The sequence below is a fragment of the Sylvia atricapilla genome, chromosome 10 (assembly GCF_009819655.1).
Source record: "Sylvia atricapilla isolate bSylAtr1 chromosome 10, bSylAtr1.pri, whole genome shotgun sequence".
NCBI lineage: Eukaryota > Metazoa > Chordata > Aves > Passeriformes > Sylviidae > Sylvia > Sylvia atricapilla.
The window spans coordinates 19,500,726-19,518,620 of record NC_089149.1 but is presented as its reverse complement, the minus strand read 5'-3'; the positions used below and the strand labels follow the sequence as shown (position 1 = coordinate 19,518,620).

At 56.6% G+C, this 17,895-nt stretch overlaps 6 non-coding genes across 6 annotated transcripts; all 6 read right to left on the bottom strand.

The window, feature by feature from the left end:
* Positions 1-984: 984 nt before the first annotated feature.
* TRNAQ-CUG (transfer RNA glutamine (anticodon CUG)) lies at positions 985-1,056 on the bottom strand. Its single transcript has one exon. It is a non-coding gene; the product is annotated as a tRNA-Gln (tRNA).
* A 1,094-nt stretch (positions 1,057-2,150) lies between these two features.
* Positions 2,151-2,222, bottom strand: TRNAM-CAU (transfer RNA methionine (anticodon CAU)). Its single transcript has one exon. It is a non-coding gene; the product is annotated as a tRNA-Met (tRNA).
* Positions 2,223-3,116: 894 nt separating this feature from the next.
* Positions 3,117-3,198, bottom strand: TRNAS-AGA (transfer RNA serine (anticodon AGA)). The gene has a single exon. It is a non-coding gene; the product is annotated as a tRNA-Ser (tRNA).
* Positions 3,199-12,597: 9,399 nt separating this feature from the next.
* On the bottom strand, positions 12,598-12,669 carry TRNAQ-CUG (transfer RNA glutamine (anticodon CUG)). Its single transcript has one exon. It is a non-coding gene; the product is annotated as a tRNA-Gln (tRNA).
* Positions 12,670-13,566: 897 nt separating this feature from the next.
* TRNAM-CAU (transfer RNA methionine (anticodon CAU)) lies at positions 13,567-13,638 on the bottom strand. Its single transcript has one exon. It is a non-coding gene; the product is annotated as a tRNA-Met (tRNA).
* An 891-nt stretch (positions 13,639-14,529) lies between these two features.
* TRNAS-AGA (transfer RNA serine (anticodon AGA)) lies at positions 14,530-14,611 on the bottom strand. Its single transcript has one exon. It is a non-coding gene; the product is annotated as a tRNA-Ser (tRNA).
* Positions 14,612-17,895: the final 3,284 nt, after the last annotated feature.

The window sequence follows — 17,895 nt, the reverse complement described above, 5'->3', positions numbered from 1 at the left end:
GCAGCTTTGCCTCCTGCTCCGAGAGATGTCTTGCTGCAGACCCTGTCCCCCACGGCCCTGCGGCCCCTGTGGCCCAACGCCCCTTGCCAGCAGCTGCAGTGAGCCCTGCCTGGCCCGCTGCGCTGACTCCACGGTGTACATCGAGCCTTCGCCGGTGGTGGTGACCCTGCCGGGCCCCATCCTCACCTCCTTCCCTCAGAGCACAGCCGTGGGATCCTCTCTGTCAGCTGCTGTGGGCAGCTCCCTCAGCACCTCGGGGGTTCCCATCTCTTCTGGGGGCTCCCTTGGCCTGGGGGGGTCAGGCCTGTGTCTGCCTCTCTCCCGCTGCGGTCAGATCTGCTGAGGCCGGCGCACCGTCCCCTTTGTCCCTGCCTAAGGGGCCCGTCTCTTTCCCTCCCTGACCCCTGCACACGTGTTCCTTGCTCTCTCTTCTGTGACGCTGCTCTTGCTCCTTCCCATTAAAGCCTTTGTGCAGCAATGTTTGTGAGCTGTGGTCCTTCGTTCTCCTCGTCCATCAGCTGCCACCTGCTCTGCAGGGAAGATCCTTCCCCCTCTCATGGCAACAAATGGAACCCCAACGGTGGGGAGCTGCCCAGTGTTGGTAGAAGTCCTTGGACTGATTGCAGAGCAATGGAAAGAAATTGGCAGGGAAGAGAGGAAAAGAAGCCGCAGATGAAAGGAGCAAGGAAGGAGCAGTGGACAGGGCACACAAGTAATGCCACACAGAGTAAGCTGCTGTCACTGTGGGAAGGGCCCAACCTGGAACGTGCTGCCCAGAGTGCGTGTCTTGCCTCCTTTTTTGCATCTGACACAGGAGCCAAGAGCCCCAGAGCAGCCTCCTGTGCCTGCCCCATTTGGAGTGGGTGGTCTCCAGCTCAGCTGTGTGTGATTCATCAGAGAACAGTCCACAAGTGACCCAGCAGCAGAGCAGAGCTGTGAGGGTGTGAGCATGCTGAGGGAAGGCCTGAGGGGACAAAAAGGCTGAGGTCCCACTGAGATTTGAACTCAGATCACTGGATTCAGAGTCCAGAGTGCTCACCATTACACCATGGGACCTTCTGCTTATGTCACCTCTGGCCCCTCACTCAGCCAAGCCTCTCTCAGCCTTATGCCCCCAGCTGAGGCTGCCTGTCTCTCCATCGCCTCGGACACCTATCACCAAGTGCAGCATTCCTGCACGGCCCCCAGGCACTCTCTAAGCACACCTCCCTTCAGGGCAGCCACACAGCTCCTTCTGCAAGCCTGCCATGGCCTCTCTTACAAGTGCCACGCTCCAAATTCCCAGAATCTTGTCTTTCCCAGACGGTAACAAGCTCTTTCTGACTCAGGCCAGGCCTTGGGAAGTCACCAGCACACAGCAGAGGCCCCCGTGCCTTGTCTTCTCCAGCCCAAGCCCCTCCAGCTCCTTCAGGACTAAGGAGAGGGAAACATTGCCCCATCTCTATAAGAGTGGAAGAAAGACCCTTTGGGCATCCCAGGAAAGGGGCTGCAGAGGCAAGGAGAAAGGACAGGTGACACACCAGCTCCTGCAGTCTGCTTTTGCCAGGGCTCACCTGGCTCAAAGCCAGTCTGTGCCTTCTGGGCTGGTAGGTGCCCAGAGTCCTGGGCAGGAGGCACGGCTGTGGGAGCTGGAGCAGTGGCTCAGCCGATCATCTGTGGGAGAAGAACGTGCAGAGGGATGAAGCTGTGCTGCTCGGGACCAGGAGAGGCCAGGCCGTGTGGAGCCAGGCTGAAGGAAAAGCCTGGTCTGCCTTGGCCAGGAGTGACCGAGCCCTGCTCACCTGCTTGGAAAGCAGCTCTGCCAAGCACTGCCCCGCAGGGCTCCCGCAGCTCTGCTGCTCCCTGCTCCTGCCAGCCACAGCCTGTGCTGCCTCCTGCTCCTCCAGTGCCCACGGGCACCGCCTCCCGCACTGCCACCTGACAGCTGTGCTCCTGCACCTCTCACCCTGGCTGCCCCCTCCTTCCAGCCCCCGGCACACACCCCAGCTCCAGCTCCAGCTCCTGCCATGTGCCTGCGCTCCTCTGGCTCTGACACGTGGCCTTGGAAACTCACAGCGCTGGGTGCTCATAAGGGAGCCACTGCAGGTCTGGAACACAAGTCCTGTGTCAGGTGCCCCAGCAGCGGTGCATCGGCGGTGAAAAAAGTGCCTTAGCAGAGGATGGTTTCGATCCATCGACCTCTGGGTTATGGGCCCAGCACGCTCCCGCTGCGCCACTCTGCTCCTCCTGAGGCCTGCCTGCCACTGCCCTCACTGCAGCCTCGTGCTGCCGGCCACTGCTGGCCCTCCCTGCCTCCCTGCCTCTCTGCCCCACCAAATACACTCCCGGAATAATTCATCTCCCTTGGCCGGCCGCTCCACACCTCCAGGGCCTGCCCTTGCCCGTCTCCCACACCTCCCAAACAAAGCCCTGCACAGACACTTGCCCTGTGACCACCCACGCCGCCACCGCTGCACGTGCTCAAGGCACCCCCGGAGGCAGCCTGCAGCCTTGGGCTTCCTACACATGAGGGCACCTGAAATCCAGCCACATCCCGACGCCTGCAGCCCTGCCCACAAATCCAGCTCCGCTCCCAGCACGCTGCACGACCGCACCTGCCCGACAGTTCAGTTCTTTGCTGCCCAAGGAGGGACACGGCTTGTCTTTGCTTGGAATTGCCAACAGCAGGAATTCTCCTCTTTTAGCCGTGCAGATTCTGCTGTCTCAGCTCAGTGCTGCTCATGGTCACCAGGCAGTAAAAGCTGAGAGCTCTAGGCACTCTGTGCCAAGCAGGTTGTCAAGCTGCAGCTCCTTGCCTTTCCCCCCCCCCCCGCCCCGCCCCGGGTGCTAGTGCAGGGTGATGAAATGCTCATCAGTTCCAGGTGCTGCTCTGCATTTTCCTTTCCTTCCTCATTGATGCTGACAAGGTCTCTGAGCTTCTTTTCCCTTGCAGGGCTTCCCCCAGAGCGAGTGTCTTGGCTGCAGGGCATGGAGCTGGCAGCAGCAATGGGCTTCTGTCGCCTGCCCTTACCTGTGCCCCTCAGGCTTCTGCTTGCCCTGAAGAAGGGCCCTCAGGAGCCAGGCAAGGCTGCAGCAGCTCCTCCCTTGCAGCCAGAGCCCAAAAGGGGCGTGTGCCCCGTAGTTGGCAGGATTCGAACCTGCGCGGGGAAACCCCAATGGATTTCTAGTCCATCGCCTTCACCACTCGGCCACAACTACCTGCTCCAGCCCTCCCTGCCCTGCTCATCACAAACCCCTGGGCCACCACACCGACGCCCGGGCACTCCAGCCTGAGCCTCCTGTTACAAACCCCTCTTGGAGATTGCCTCCAGGAATCACTGGCAAGGCCATCAGCAAAACCCAGATTTACTATTCAAGGAAAGCACAACAACTTCCTTGGCCGGATGCATTTTACTACTTACAGGACAGTTGAGGCACAACAAGGAAAACAACCAACAACAAACTAAACAAAATCCAAGCAATCAAATTAACCGAGAACTATCAAGGGGCTGAGTAGTTTTCACTTCACTTACAACCTTAGTTATACACTTCATTATATTTTAGCCTTAAAATTTGACAGAGGAAAAGCTCTTAAGTGCATTTAGTCTGACTATAACTTCAAAGTTATACTTAGCAACTCAGAAGAAGAACATCACTTAGCAGCATTTAGGTGAGTCTGTAACTGTAAATTTAACCCTTACTTACAGGCCTAATTTACTTAGATAGCCCAGGTATTTAAACATCTAAGAAAGGAGTATTTCTCCCAGATTTGCTAGACTATACGCACACGTGCATGCATGCAGGCCTGAGGAGGCAGTGCAAGCAGAGTAACCTGAGAAAACTTCCCCTCAGTGGTCAGTGAAACACTCACTTTGGATGCCTTGGCATCTCCTGATGGGCAAAACTCCAGGACTCAAGGAGTGAGGGTGTCAGCCTGGGACTCGTTGTTGTTCAGCAATCCTCCGAGTACAGCGACCCTGAGGGTTCACTGGCTCTGAGAGTCATCCCACTCAGAGGGACATGGCTGGTCACAGCCTGCTGCGGTGCAGGAGAGCTCAAATGGTCTCCTTTTGGACCACTGTCTATAGGGTTGCAGGAGAGTGGCCTTCAGTCGTAACCACGTTTCACCCTGGCCACAGTTTGTGTTGGCACTTTCTCTGGAAGTGTGAGCAACAGGAATGTTACGGCAGTTCAGGCAACAGAACTATTTTCCAAGACTGATCATAAGGAAAACAGGAGCCTGTTAGACAGCAGTTCTTGGGAAGAGACAGTGTTTTCTGGTGAGCTCAGGAAGAGCTGAGACCAGGTGCCCTTTCCAAGCCTAAGGCCCAACCGGCATTACTCAGATCTCAGTGCAACCAGAAAAAGGGAGGGGGAGGATTTCACCAGCACAGCTCCACCCCACATTTGTAGCTAGGACCCTGGAGGAGGCAGATGGGCCCCTGGGGCCACGTTCCAGAGGCCTGAGGGGCACAGCCCCAGAGGCTCCTGCTGCAGCTCTGTGCTCCTTGGCCTGAGCCAGGCATCTGGACACCCTGCCCTGTGGCTGTGCTCATTCACCCTCTCATCTGCTCCTCCCTCTGACAAGCCTTGACAGAAGCAGCTGCAAGAGGAAGCATCCCCTCAAGCAAACCAGCTGGCACTGAAAGGCCCCTCAGCACAGCAGGGCTGTTGCATGACACAGCTGGGAACAGCCCTGACCATAACAGCAGCATCAGCCTCCCCTGAGCAGCCTGAGCCACGGTGAGGAGCAAAGGATAACCAGTCATCCCAGGACAGCCCTTGGAGCACTCTCTCCAGGAATGGTAGCCCAAATGGAAGACCACCACTGTAGCTGCACTTTTGGAAACACTGTCCGAGTGTCTTGGGAATTGTTTCCAGGAGTTACCACCAGGGATTATGACACAGATGGAACAGAAGGTTCCATCTGTGATGACAAAAAGCAAATCCTCTTGTGAGCCCATAAACAGCTGTGTCCTGAGGGAGGCTCCTGGAGGCCTCCTGGACCACAGCAGCCTCTGCCAGCATCTCTCTCTGGGTGAAACATCTCTTGCATATTGAGAAGTGTGAAGCTGGGCTACTCAAAAGACCATCAGTGGTGATGAGGCCTGTTTTGATCCACACACACATTAGCCCCACACGCCTTGAAGCAGAGCCCACGCTTGGTTGAGAAATGCAAAGGGACCTGATGTATTTCACTAAGCTCCAGGGGCATTTTCAATAGCTACATTTACACACCTAAATACAGAGAGTGTGTGTGTGAGACAGAGACGGAGAGTGATGGAATAGATAATGGTATGAACGTTGTTACTATGAATTTGTACTTAAGTTCTGGCTGCGAGTGTGGATCAAGTGTAGCTAAATCCTTTGGCATCCTTTTCATTTTCGAATTTTGCCATCAAATTTTGTTGAAGCCACACTGCCTATGTCTCCAGCCATGAAAAGAAGAAGTGCTTTTCCTCCTTTCCAGCTCACAATCCTGTCCCCATCCCACTGGCAAATCCAACATCAGCAAGAGAAGAGAGAAGATTGATTTTGCTATGCCTTTGTAAAGAACCTTTGACAAGATTGTAAAGTTATTCAAAATATCCCTATTAACTTCAATAAGGAAGAAAGTGGTACAGGGCCCTGCAGGGCCGTGATCTCCAGGTTCCACACTCAAGGTCAGAGACTGGGGCTTTGGTGCTGTGGTGTAATTGCTGGGAGTTCTTGGTGGAGCTGCGTGCAAGCTCAGAGGAGCAGCCAGTGCTCACCCTGCCAGAGCAGGTGGCAGCTGATGGACGAGGAGAACGAAGGACCACAGCTCACAAACATTGCTGCACAAAGGCTTTAATGGGAAGGAGCAAGAGCAGCGTCACAGAAGAGAGAGCAAGGAACACGTGTGCAGGGGTCAGGGAGGGAAAGAGACGGGCCCCTTAGGCAGGGACAAAGGGGACGGTGCGCCGGCCTCAGCAGATCTGACCACAGCGGGAGAGAGGCAGACACAGGCCTGACCCCCCCAGGCCAAGGGAGCCCCCAGAAGAGATGGGAACCCCCGAGGTGCTGAGGGAGCTGCCCACAGCAGCTGACAGAGAGGATCCCACGGCTGTGCTCTGAGGGAAGGAGGTGAGGATGGGGCCCGGCAGGGTCACCACCACCGGCGAAGGCTCGATGTACACCGTGGAGTCAGCGCAGCGGGCCAGGCAGGGCTCACTGCAGCTGCTGGCAAGGGGCGTTGGGCCACAGGGGCCGCAGGGCCGTGGGGGGACAGGGTCTGCAGCAAGACATCTCTCGGAGCAGGAGGCAAAGCTGCAACACACAGCACGCACCAACAACCTGCCTCAGCATCACTCTTGTCAGTCTCTCTGGCCCCCAGCTCTCTCCAGGGACACATTTGCTCTTCAAAACGCACTCGGTGCCTGCAGCTCCCACCACCCTCCTGGAGCCCTGCCAGTGGAATGGCACGGCACGGGAAGCTGCCCCACTGCAGGAACAGGAGGCAGCACAGTGGCTTTAAGGCCCCTGTGGAAAGGCTGCTCACAGCCCATCTGCACAGCAGACACGGCTGCCTTAGAGATGTCCAGGCATGCACTGGGACATTCTGTTCCCCCACGGCAGGGGCAAACCCTGCTGGACACTCATCCCCCTGAGGCTGAGCCCCACGGATCCCCTCCTGCTGGAACAAAGCCCCCTCTTGCCAGCTGTCCCCAGCCACCAGCGTGGAAAGGCTGACGGCCCTTCAGCAGTTTCTGTGTCAGGGCCAAGCGGAGGCAGCCCAAGGATCAGCCTGGGCAGCCTCCATGCCAGCAGTTCAGCCCACAGGGAGGGATGGAGCGGGCTCAGGCTTACCTCGTTCCTTGAGGAGAGGGAGGCCGGAGACCAGGATGCAGAGCCTGGAGCAGAGCAGCCTTTTATGCCGTATCCCAGAGCCCTGTGGGGCCACAAACATTCCTTGTTCGTGAAACATCCAAACTCCTGGGAGTGGCCATTTGTGAGGCCTTGCTGCTGATGAGGTCCCCTGCCTCTTTCATCTCAGGCAGGTTTTCACCAATTCCACAGCACCCAACCTGGGAATGATTCATAGGTGTCACAGCTTCCTAAGACCACTTGACTTGGAGGTCCCAGGCCAGTGGAGAAGGTGAGTTGAAATGAATTGATGTTGAATGTGGCTCCAGTTACAGTCAAATTCAGCCGTGAAGAGCCACCTCAGGTCAGCTCTCAGGAGCTTTCAGTGCAGGCACTCAGGCTAACCCTGAGAGCCATTTCTTCCGTGGCTCATCACAGACATCCAGAAGACTGTTGTGGGCAGTTGAGGCAGAGAGCCAACCCTGCACAACCCCATAGTGGGGAAGAGACCCAACTGTGCAGGGAGGTGGCAAAGCTCAGTGGCAAGGAAAGTGCATGTTCAGCTGCAAAGATGTCCCCTGCAGGCCTGAGTGACAGCCATGGGGAACTTGCTTACAGTGCACAGCAGCACCACGGCCTGCTTTGGGGATCAAAGAGATGCCGCGTCCTTCCCTGAAACAGACCCACAGCCACACTGACCTGTTTTGCTCAGCGTGCTCATCCCAGGGCCCAGAGACCTGGATGGTGGCTTGGGGGAAAAGGCTGAGGGCAGGGAGCCCAAAGCCCATGGCTCTTTGTTTCTGGGTCAGGGATGGGGTTCCCATTCCATGCATTCTACATTTCAAAGGGACACTGGATCAGTCTCCCAGAGCACATGGGTGTCATCGTGATGTGCAAGAGCTGGGAAAATCCCTGAGCTCCAGGCCAACCTGAGTCACCCCGTGTGGACTTCAGTGGACTGGGTGCCACAGACTCAGGTGCCCAAGGGATAACAGAGGCCATATCCTCAATGTTCTGCTGCCATGGAGGGTATTTCCCCACCTTCTCTCCCCATGCATGGATCACCTGCTGCTTCTCTGCAATCTCCTGCATTTGCTGTCTCCAAGGCATGCTCTTTTGGATGCTGCTCACGGGCTGTAGTGACTCAGAGTAGCCCAGACCAACCCCAGAAGGCGTGGATGGAACTCTGGAGGTCTTGTGCTCCTATCAACTGCTCTGGGCAGATCAAAGTACCCTGGCTCCTCTGCAGGCTCTGGGCCTTGTCCTGCTGACTTCTAAGCCCTGACACAGCTGAAGAAAGAGGTCGCTATCCCTTGTGCAGCTCTTCCAGGCCTGTCCCTTGTCTTCCCCCAGGGAGCCCTGGGATTTCCTTTCTTGCAATTTGTGATGCTGCCTCTTGCCCTTTGACAGTGCACCTCTCAGGAGAGTCTGGCTTCATTCTCTCCAGAACCTGCAGGGGGTGGTGGAGACAGCAGCTCCAGGCCCCCCTCCACGCCTGCTCATCTCCTACCAGGTTGCACAAGTGCAGTGCCTCGGCCTCCCCACAGTGTTCAGGTGCTGCAGCCCTTTTGTTCTGCCTGGTGCACTGGCAGTGCCTTTTGGGACTGTTCCTAAAATGTCTGGAAATGCCCCAGACAAAGGCTGAAGTTTTGGAGGCAAGAGGAGGCAGGAGGTGCTCTGGTATCCCTGGAATGCCTGAGTCCAGGCCACCATGTGCACTCCTTTGCACATCAGGATGATTCAGTTTGCCTGAAGCTCATGGAATTTTCCCAACTCTTCCACATCACAGTGACTCCCACATCCAGATCCCAGCCTTGGGCTGGACACCCTCAGCAGTGTGGGTCAATTTGTGTGGGAGCAAATGGGCCAATTTGTCTTTCAGGGACAGACGTAGGCATGCCTTTGATCACCTTGCTGCATGTGATTTCCTTGTTTTCTAGAGGATCCCAATTCCCAAGCTGGGGCCAGAGCTCTGCTTGTAAACTGCATGAGGGCCTTGTTTAGTTTTCAGGGGACACACGGCTGTGGAGATCCCTTAGAGAAGTCCTTTGAGAGACAGTTCATTGAGTCCTTGGCTTTCTCCTCTTGGCTGGGAATCTGCCTGTGTTCCCCAGGCTCCTGGGCATAAACACAGGCTGCAGCAGGGAACGATAAGCGGTAACAGGGAGCCAGGCCCTCGTGCTCCTCACTCCTCTCCATGAGGAGCTTCCCTCCAGCCCACAGTCATCCTGCTTTGCCACTGAGCTTTGCCGACAGGCCCTGCAGAGGTGCATCTCTTCTTCTCCACAGGACTGTGCAGCCTTGACCTATGGCCAGAGTTTACCCACCGTCTGCTCTTTGACAAAACCTCCCCTGGGGAGAATTGTGTCTCAGGGCTGGCTGGTGCACCTGCACCAACTGCACTTGAGGGCTCACTCAAGGTGTCTCTCAGGGCTAGATTTCCACCGTGATGGATGGCTGCAGTCCCCAGGAAGAGGGCAAAGTGGGGAAAGGCAATCCTTGTGACACAAACCCCCTCCAGTCTTCCTCCACTCCGGCCTCAGACCTCTGAGCCAATTGGCCGCGTGCTTCTGGGACACAGACGGATCGTTTGGACATTGGGACATGGCCCACTCACTTGGGCCTGCTCCTGACAGGAACTTAAACCACTCAGTCATCTGCTGGCAAAGTGGCACGGGGCAGTGCCAGCAGTCCTGGGGACTCCTGGAGTGTGTTGAGGAGCACTTCCCACTACAGGGGGAAGTGGAGAGCCTGACCAGAGGAGAGGCACTGCTGGGCCTGCTCTTTGCATCTTTCTCTCTCAACAGGAGTGACGTGGATTTCAGGGGGGCTGGCCACTCGCTGCATATGGAATTGGATGGATGGCAGCACTCAAGGACTTGTGGTCAAGAGCTCGATGTCCAACTCAAGTGGTGTCCAAGCAGGGACGAGTGTGGTTTCTCAGGGTTTGGTAATGAGACCAGGAATATTTAACACCAAGTTGGGAGACATGGGGGGAGCGATTGAGTGCATCCTCAGCAGGTTTGTGGATGGCACTGAGCTGAGTGATGGGCTTGATGCTCTAGAAGAAGGGATGCCATCCTGAGGGACCTGGAGAGGTGGGCTCTGTGCAAACTCATGACGTCAAGAGGTGAAGTGCCAAGGTCAGGAAATCCAAACATGGACACAGGCTGGGCCATGAGTGGGTTGGGAGCGGCCCCTGTGGAGGGGATTTGCAGATTCTGGTGGCTGAAATATGAACAGGAACTGCACTGCTGCTAGCAGCCCCGTGCAAAAATCCAATAGTATTCCGGGCTGCATCCAGAGCCGTGTGGCAGCAGGCAAGGGAGGGGATTGTCCTGCTCTGCTTGGTCTCATGACACCAAGGCGGGGTACTGCATCCAGCTGTGAGCCACAGCCTAGAGAAACACAGGGACCTGCTGCACTGAGTCCAGAGGAGGCACACAGGACATCAGGCACCTGGAGCCCTTTCCCTGTGACGACAGGAGGGGAGGGGAGGGGAGGGGAGGGAGAGGGGAGGGAGGGGAGGGGAGGGGGAGGGGGGAGGGGAAGGGGAGGGGAGGGGAGGGGGGGGAGGGGAGGGAGGGGAGGAGAGGGAGGAGAGGGGAGGGGAGGGGAGGGGAGGAGGCAGAGAGGGAGGAGAGGGGAGGAGAGGGAGGAGGAGGGGAGGGGGAGGAGAGGGGGGGGAGGGGAGGGAGGGGAGGAGAGGGAGGAGAGGAGAGGAGCGGAGAGGAGCGGAGGAGGAGAGGAGAGGAGAGGAGAGGAGAGAGGAGAGGAGAGGAGAGGAGAGGAGAGGAGAGGAGAGGAGAGGAGGTACCAGGTGACATTCATTTAAGAAAGAGGAGGATAATGCTTAGGGTGGTAGGATGGGGCAAAGGCTACTTACTCAAAAATGAAATCAGCTGTATTTTGATTAGATATGGGGAAGGAAGCTTTCCTCTGAGAGGGGTGAGACAATGGAACAGGTTGTCCAGAAAAGATTGTAGAAGCAATTTCTGGGTATCGAGCTAGATGATTTTAGGTCCATTCCACTCCCCAAGTGATTCTAAGACTGATGGCACGACTCTGAGTTGTACCAAGTGGGAGAATAACATTTGAGATGAAGAGGCAGGGACCACATCAGCAGCAAGGCCTCACAAATGGCCACTCCCAGGAGTTTGGATGTTTCACGAACAAGGAATGTTTGTGGCCCCACAGGGCTCTGGGACACGGCATAAAAGGCTGCTCTGCTCCAGGCTCTGCATCCTGGTCTCCGGCCTCCCTCTCCTCAAGGAACGAGGTAAGCCTGAGCCCGCTCCATCCCTCCCTGTGGGCTGAACTGCTGGCATGGAGGCTGCCCAGGCTGACCCTTGGGCTGCCTCCGCTTGGCCCTGACACAGAACTGCTGAAGGGCCGTCAGCCTTCTCCACGCTGGTGACTGGGGACAGCTGGCAAGAGGGGGCTTTGTTCCAGCAGGAGGGGATCCGTGGGGCTCAGCCTCAGGGGGATGAGTGCCCAGCAGGGTTTGCCCCTGCCGTGGGGGAACAGAATGTCCCAGTGCATGCCCGGACATCTCTAAGGCAGCCGTGTCTGCTGTGCAGATGGGCTGTGAGCAGCCTTTCCACAGGGGCCTTAAAGCCACTGTGCTGCCTCCTGTTCCTGCAGTGGGGCGGCTTCCCGTGCCATTCCACTGGCAGGGCTCCAGGAGGGTGGTGGGAGCTGTGGGCACCGAGTGTGTTTTGAAGAGCAAATGTGTCCCTGGAGAGAGCTGGGGGCCAGAGAGACTGACAGAGTGATGCTGAGGCAGGTTGTTGGTGCGTGCTGTGTGTTGCAGCTTTGCCTCCTGCTCCGAGAGATGTCTTGCTGCAGACCCTGTCCCCCACGGCCCTGCGGCCCCTGTGGCCCAACGCCCCTTGCCAGCAGCTGCAGTGAGCCCTGCCTGGCCCGCTGCGCTGACTCCACGGTGTACATCGAGCCTTCGCCGGTGGTGGTGACCCTGCCGGGCCCCATCCTCACCTCCTTCCCTCAGAGCACAGCCGTGGGATCCTCTCTGTCAGCTGCTGTGGGCAGCTCCCTCAGCACCTCGGGGGTTCCCATCTCTTCTGGGGGCTCCCTTGGCCTGGGGGGGTCAGGCCTGTGTCTGCCTCTCTCCCGCTGCGGTCAGATCTGCTGAGGCCGGCGCACCGTCCCCTTTGTCCCTGCCTAAGGGGCCCGTCTCTTTCCCTCCCTGACCCCTGCACACGTGTTCCTTGCTCTCTCTTCTGTGACGCTGCTCTTGCTCCTTCCCATTAAAGCCTTTGTGCAGCAATGTTTGTGAGCTGTGGTCCTTCGTTCTCCTCGTCCATCAGCTGCCACCTGCTCTGCAGGGAAGATCCTTCCCCCTCTCATGGCAACACATGGAACCCCAACGGTGGGGAGCTGCCCAGTGTTGGTAGATGTCCTTGGATCGATTGCAGAGCAATGGAAAGAAATTGGCAGGGAAGAGAGGAAAAGAAGCCGCAGATGAAAGGAGCAAGGAAGGAGCAGTGGACAGGGCATACAAGTGATGCCACACAGAGTAAGCTGCTGTCACTGTGGGAAAGGCCCAACCTGGAAAGAGCTTCCCAGAGTGTGTTCCCAGCCTCCTTTTTTGCATCTGACACAGGAGCCAAGAGCCCCAGAGCAGCCTCCTGTGCCTGCCCCATTTGGAGTGGGTGGTCTCCAGCTCAGCTGTGTGTGATTCATCAGAGAACAGTCCACAAGTGACCCAGCAGCAGAGCAGAGCTGTGAGGGTGTGAGCATGCTGAGGGAAGGCCTGAGGGGACAAAAAGGCTGAGGTCCCACTGAGATTTGAACTCAGATCACTGGATTCAGAGTCCAGAGTGCTCACCATTACACCATGGGACCTTCTACTCATGTCACCTCTGGCCCCTCACTCAGCCAAGCCTCGCTCAGCCTTATGCCCCTGGCTGAGGCTGCCTGTCTCTCCATCGCCTCGGACACCTATCACCAAGTGCAGCATTCCTGCACGGCCCCCAGGCACTCTCTATGCACACCTCCCTTCAGGGCAGCCACACAGCTCCTTCTGCAAGCCTGCCATGGCCTCTCTTACAAGTGCCACGCTCCAAATTCCCAGAATCTTGTCTTTCCCAGACGGTAACAAGCTCTTTCTGACTCACAGCAGGCCTTGGGAAGTCACCAGCACACAGCAGAGGCCCCCGTGCCTTGTCTTCTCCAGCCCAAGCCCCTCCAGCTCCGTCAGGACTAAGGAGAGGGAAACATTGCCCCATCTCTACAAGAGCTGAAGAAAGACCCTTTGGGCACCGCAGGAAAGGGGCGGCAGAGGCAAGGAGAAAGGACAGGTGACACACCAGCTCCTGCAGTCTGCTTGTGCCAGGGCCCACCAGGCTCAAAGCCAGTCTGTGCCTTCTGGGCTGGGAGGTGCCCAGAGTCCTGGGCAGGAGGCACGGCTGTGGGAGCAGGAGCAGTGGCTCAGCCGATCATCTGTGGGAGAAGAGTGTGCTGAGGGATTAATGAAACTCTGCTGCTCGGGACCAGGAGAGGCCAGGCCATGTGGAGCCAGGCTGAAGAAAAGCCTGGTCTGCCTTGGCCAGGAATGACCGAGCCCTGCTCACCTGCTTGGAAAGCAGCTCTGCTGCTCCCTGCTCCTGCCAGCCACAGCCTGTGCTGCCTCCTGCTCCTCCAGTGCCCACGGGCACCGCCTCCCGCACTGCCACCTGACAGCCGTGTGTGGCTTGTGTCAGGTGCCCCAGCAGCGGTGCAGCGGCGGTGAAAAAAGTGCCTTAGCAGAGGATGGTTTCGATCCATCGACCTCTGGGTTATGGGCCCAGCACGCTCCCGCTGCGCCACTCTGCTCCTCCTGAGGCCTGCCTGCCACTGCCCTCACTGCGGCCTCGTGCTGCCGGCCAATGCTGGCCCTCCCTGCCTCCCTGCCTCTCTGCCCCAGCAAATACACTCCCGGAATAATTCATCTTCCTTGGCCGGCCGCTCCACACCTCCAGGGCCTGCCCTTGCCCGTCTCCCACACCTCCCAAACAAAGCCCTGCACAGACACTTGCCCTGTGACCACCCACGCCGCCACCGCTGCACGTGCCCAAGGCATCCCCGGAGGCAGCCTGCAGCCTTGGGCCTTCCTACACGAGGGCACCTGAAATCCAGCCACATCCCGACGCCTGCAGCCCAGCCCACAAATCCAGATCCGCTCCCAGCACGCTGCACGACCGCACCTGCCCGACAGTTCAGTTCTTTGCTGCCCAAGGAGGGACACGGCTTGTCTTTGCTTGGAATTGCCAACAGCAGGAATTCTCCTCTTTTAGCCGTGCAGATTCTGCTGTCTCAGCTCAGTGCTGCTCATGGTCACCGGGCAGTAAAAGCTGAGAGCTCTAGGCACTCTGTGCCAAGCAGGTTGTCAAGCTGCAGCTCCTTTCCTTTCTTTCCCCTCCTCCCCGGGTGCTAGTGCAGGGTGATGAAATGCTCAGCAGCTCCAGGTGCTGCTCTGCATTTTCCCTTTCCTTCCTCATTGATGCTGACAAGGTCTCTGAGCTTCTTTTCCCTTGCAGGGCTTCCCCCAGAGCGAGTGTCTTGGCTGCAGGGCACGGAGCTGGCAGCAGCAATGGGCTTCTGTCGCCTGCCCTTACCTGTGCCCCTCATCAGGCTTCTGCTTGCCCTGAAGAAGGGCCCTCAGGAGCCAGGCAAGGCTGCAGCAGCTCCTCCCTTGCAGCCAGAGCCCAAAAGGGGCGTGTGCCCCGTAGTTGGCAGGATTCGAACCTGCGCGGGGAAACCCCAATGGATTTCTAGTCCATCGCCTTCACCACTCGGCCACAACTACCTGCTTCAGCCCTTCCTGCCCTGCTCATCACAAACCCTGGGCCACCACACCGACGCCCGGGCACTCCAGCCTGAGCCTCCTGTTACAAACCACTCTTGGAGATTGCTCCAGGAATCACTGGCAAGGCATCAGCAAAAGCCAGATTTACTATTCAAGGAAAGCACAACAAACTTCCTTGGCCGGATGCATTTTACTACTTACAGGACAGTTGAGGCACAACAAGGAAAAACAACCAACAACAAAACCAAACAAAATCCAAGCAATCAAATTAACCGAGAACTATCAAGGGGCTGGGATGAGAGTGTGTGTGTGTGTGTGTGTGATCAAAGACAGTGAGGGCAAGCGTATGTGGAAACACGGCCTAAAAGCTTGACAGCACTCAAACTTAACAGTATTTTGACTTCACTTACACCTTAGTTATACACTTCATTAATATTTTAGCCTTAAAATTTGACGGAGGAAAAGCTCTTAATTGCATTTAATCTGACTATAACTTCAAAGTTATACTTAGCAACTCAGAAGAAGAACATCACTTAGCAGCATTTAGGTGAGTCTGTAACTGTAACTTAACCTTACTTACAGGCCTAACTTACTTAGATAGCCCAGGTATTTAAACATCTAAGAAAGGAGTATTTCTCCCACATTTGCTAGACTATAAGCACACGTGCATGCATGCAGGCCTGAGGAGTCAGTGCAAGCAGAGTACCTGAGAAAACTTTCCCTCAGTGGTCAGTGAAACACTCACTTTGGATGCCTTGGCATCTCCTGATGGGCAAAACTCCAGGACTCAAGGAGTGAGGGTGTCAGCTTGGGACTCGTTGTTGTTCAGCAATCCTCCGAGTACAGCGACCCTGAGGGTTCACTGGCTCTGAGAGTCATCCCACTCAGAGGGACATGGCTGGCCACAGCCTGCTGCGGTGCAGGAGAGCTCAAATGGTCTCCTTTTGGACCACTGTCTATAGGGTTGCAGGAGAGTGGCCTTCAGTCGTAACCACGTTTCACCCTGGCCACAGTTTGTGTTGGCACTTTCTCTGGAAGTGTGAGAACAGGAATGTTACGGCGTTCAGGCAACAGAACTATTTTCCAAGACTGATCATAAGGAAAACAGGAGCCTGTTAGACAGCAGTTCTTGGGAAGAGACAGTGTTTCTGGTGAGCTCAGGAAGAGCTGAGACCAGGTGCTCTTTCCAAGCCTAAGGCCCAACCGGCATTTCTCAGATCTCAGTGCAACCAGAAAAAGGTGAGGGGGAGGATTTCACCAGCACAGCTCCACCCCACATTTGTAGCTGGGACCCTGGAGGAGGCAGATGGGCCCCTGGGGCCACGTTCCAGAGGCCTGAGGGGCACAGCCCCAGAGGCTCCTGCTGCAGCTCTGTGCTCCTTGGCCTGAGCCAGGCATCTGGGACACCCTGCCCTGTGGCTGTGCTCATTCACCCTCTCATCTGCTCCTCCCTCTGACAAGCCTTGACAGAAGCAGCTGCAAGAGGAAGCATCCCCTCAAGCAAACCAGCTGGGCACTGAAAGGCCCCTCAGCACAGCAGGGGCTGTTGCATGACACAGCTGGGAACAGCCCTGACCATAAGAGCAGCATCAGCCTCCCCTGAGCAGCCTGAGCCACGGTGGGGAGCAAAGGATAACCAGTCATCCCAGGACAGCCTTGGAGCACTCTCTCCAGGAATGGTAGCCCAAATGGAAGACCACCACTGTAGCTGCACTTTTGGAAACACTGTCCGAGTGTCTTGGGAATTGTTTCCAGGAGTTACCACCAGGGATTATGACACAGATGGAACAGAAGGTTCCATCTGTGATGACAAAAGCAAATCCTCTTGTGAGCCCATAAACAGCTGTGTCCTGAGGGAGGCTCCTGGAGGCCTCCTGGACCACAGCAGCCTCTGCCAGCATCTCTTTCTGGGTGAAACATCTCTTGCATATTGAGAAGTGTGAAGTTGGGCTACTCAAAAGACCATCAGTGGTGATGAGGCCTGGTTTGATCCACACACACATTCCCCCCACACGCCTTGCAGCAGAGCCCACGCTTGGTTGAGAAATGCAAAGGGACCTGATGTGAGTATTTCACTGAGCTCCAGGGGCATTTTCAGTAGGTACATTTACACACCTAAATACAGAAAGTGTGTGTGTGAGACAGAGACGGAGAGTGATGGAATTGATAATGGTATGAACGTTGTTACTATGAATTTGTAATTAAGTTCTGGCTGTGAGTGTGGATCAAGTGCTGCTAAACCCTTTGGCATCCTTTTAATTTTTGAATTTTGCCATCAAATTTTGTTGAAGCCACACTGCCTATGTCTCCAGCCATGAAAAGAAGAAGTGCTTTTCTCCTTTCCCGCTCACAATCCTGTCCCCATCCCACTGGCAAATCCCAACATCAGCAAGAGAAGAGAGAAGATTGATTTTGCTATGCCTTTGTAAAGAACCTTTGACAAGATTGTAAAGTTATTCAAAATATCCCTATTAACTTCAATAAGGAAGAAAGTGGTACAGGGTCCTGCAGGGCCGTGATCTCCAGGTTCCAGACTCAAGCTCAGAGACTGGGGCTTTGGTGCTCTGGTGTAATTGCTGAGAGTTCTTGGTGGAGCTGCGGGTAAGCTCAGAGGAGCAGCCAGTGCTCACCCTGCCAGAGCAGGGGGCAGCTGATGGACGAGGAGAACGAAGGACCACAGCTCACAAACATTGCTGCACAAAGGCTTTAATGGGAAGGAGCAAGAGCAGCGTCACAGAAGAGAGAGCAAGGAACACGTGTGCAGGGGTCAGGGAGGGAAAGAGACGGGCCCCTTAGGCAGGGACAAAGGGGACGGTGCGCCGGCCTCAGCAGATCTGACCGCAGCGGGAGAGAGGCAGACACAGGCCTGACCCCCCCAGGCCAAGGGAGCCCCCAGAAGAGATGGGAACCCCCGAGGTGCTGAGGGAGCTGCCCACAGCAGCTGACAGAGAGGATCCCACGGCTGTGCTCTGAGGGAAGGAGGTGAGGATGGGGCCCGGCAGGGTCACCACCACCGGCGAAGGCTCGATGTACACCGTGGAGTCAGCGCAGCGGGCCAGGCAGGGCTCACTGCAGCTGCTGGCAAGGGGCGTTGGGCCACAGGGGCCGCAGGGCCGTGGGGGACAGGGTCTGCAGCAAGACATCTCTCGGAGCAGGAGGCAAAGCTGCAACACACAGCACGCACCAACAACCTGCCTCAGCATCACTCTGTCAGTCTCTCTGGCCCCCAGCTCTCTCCAGGGACACATTTGCTCTTCAAAACACACTCGGTGCCCACAGCTCCC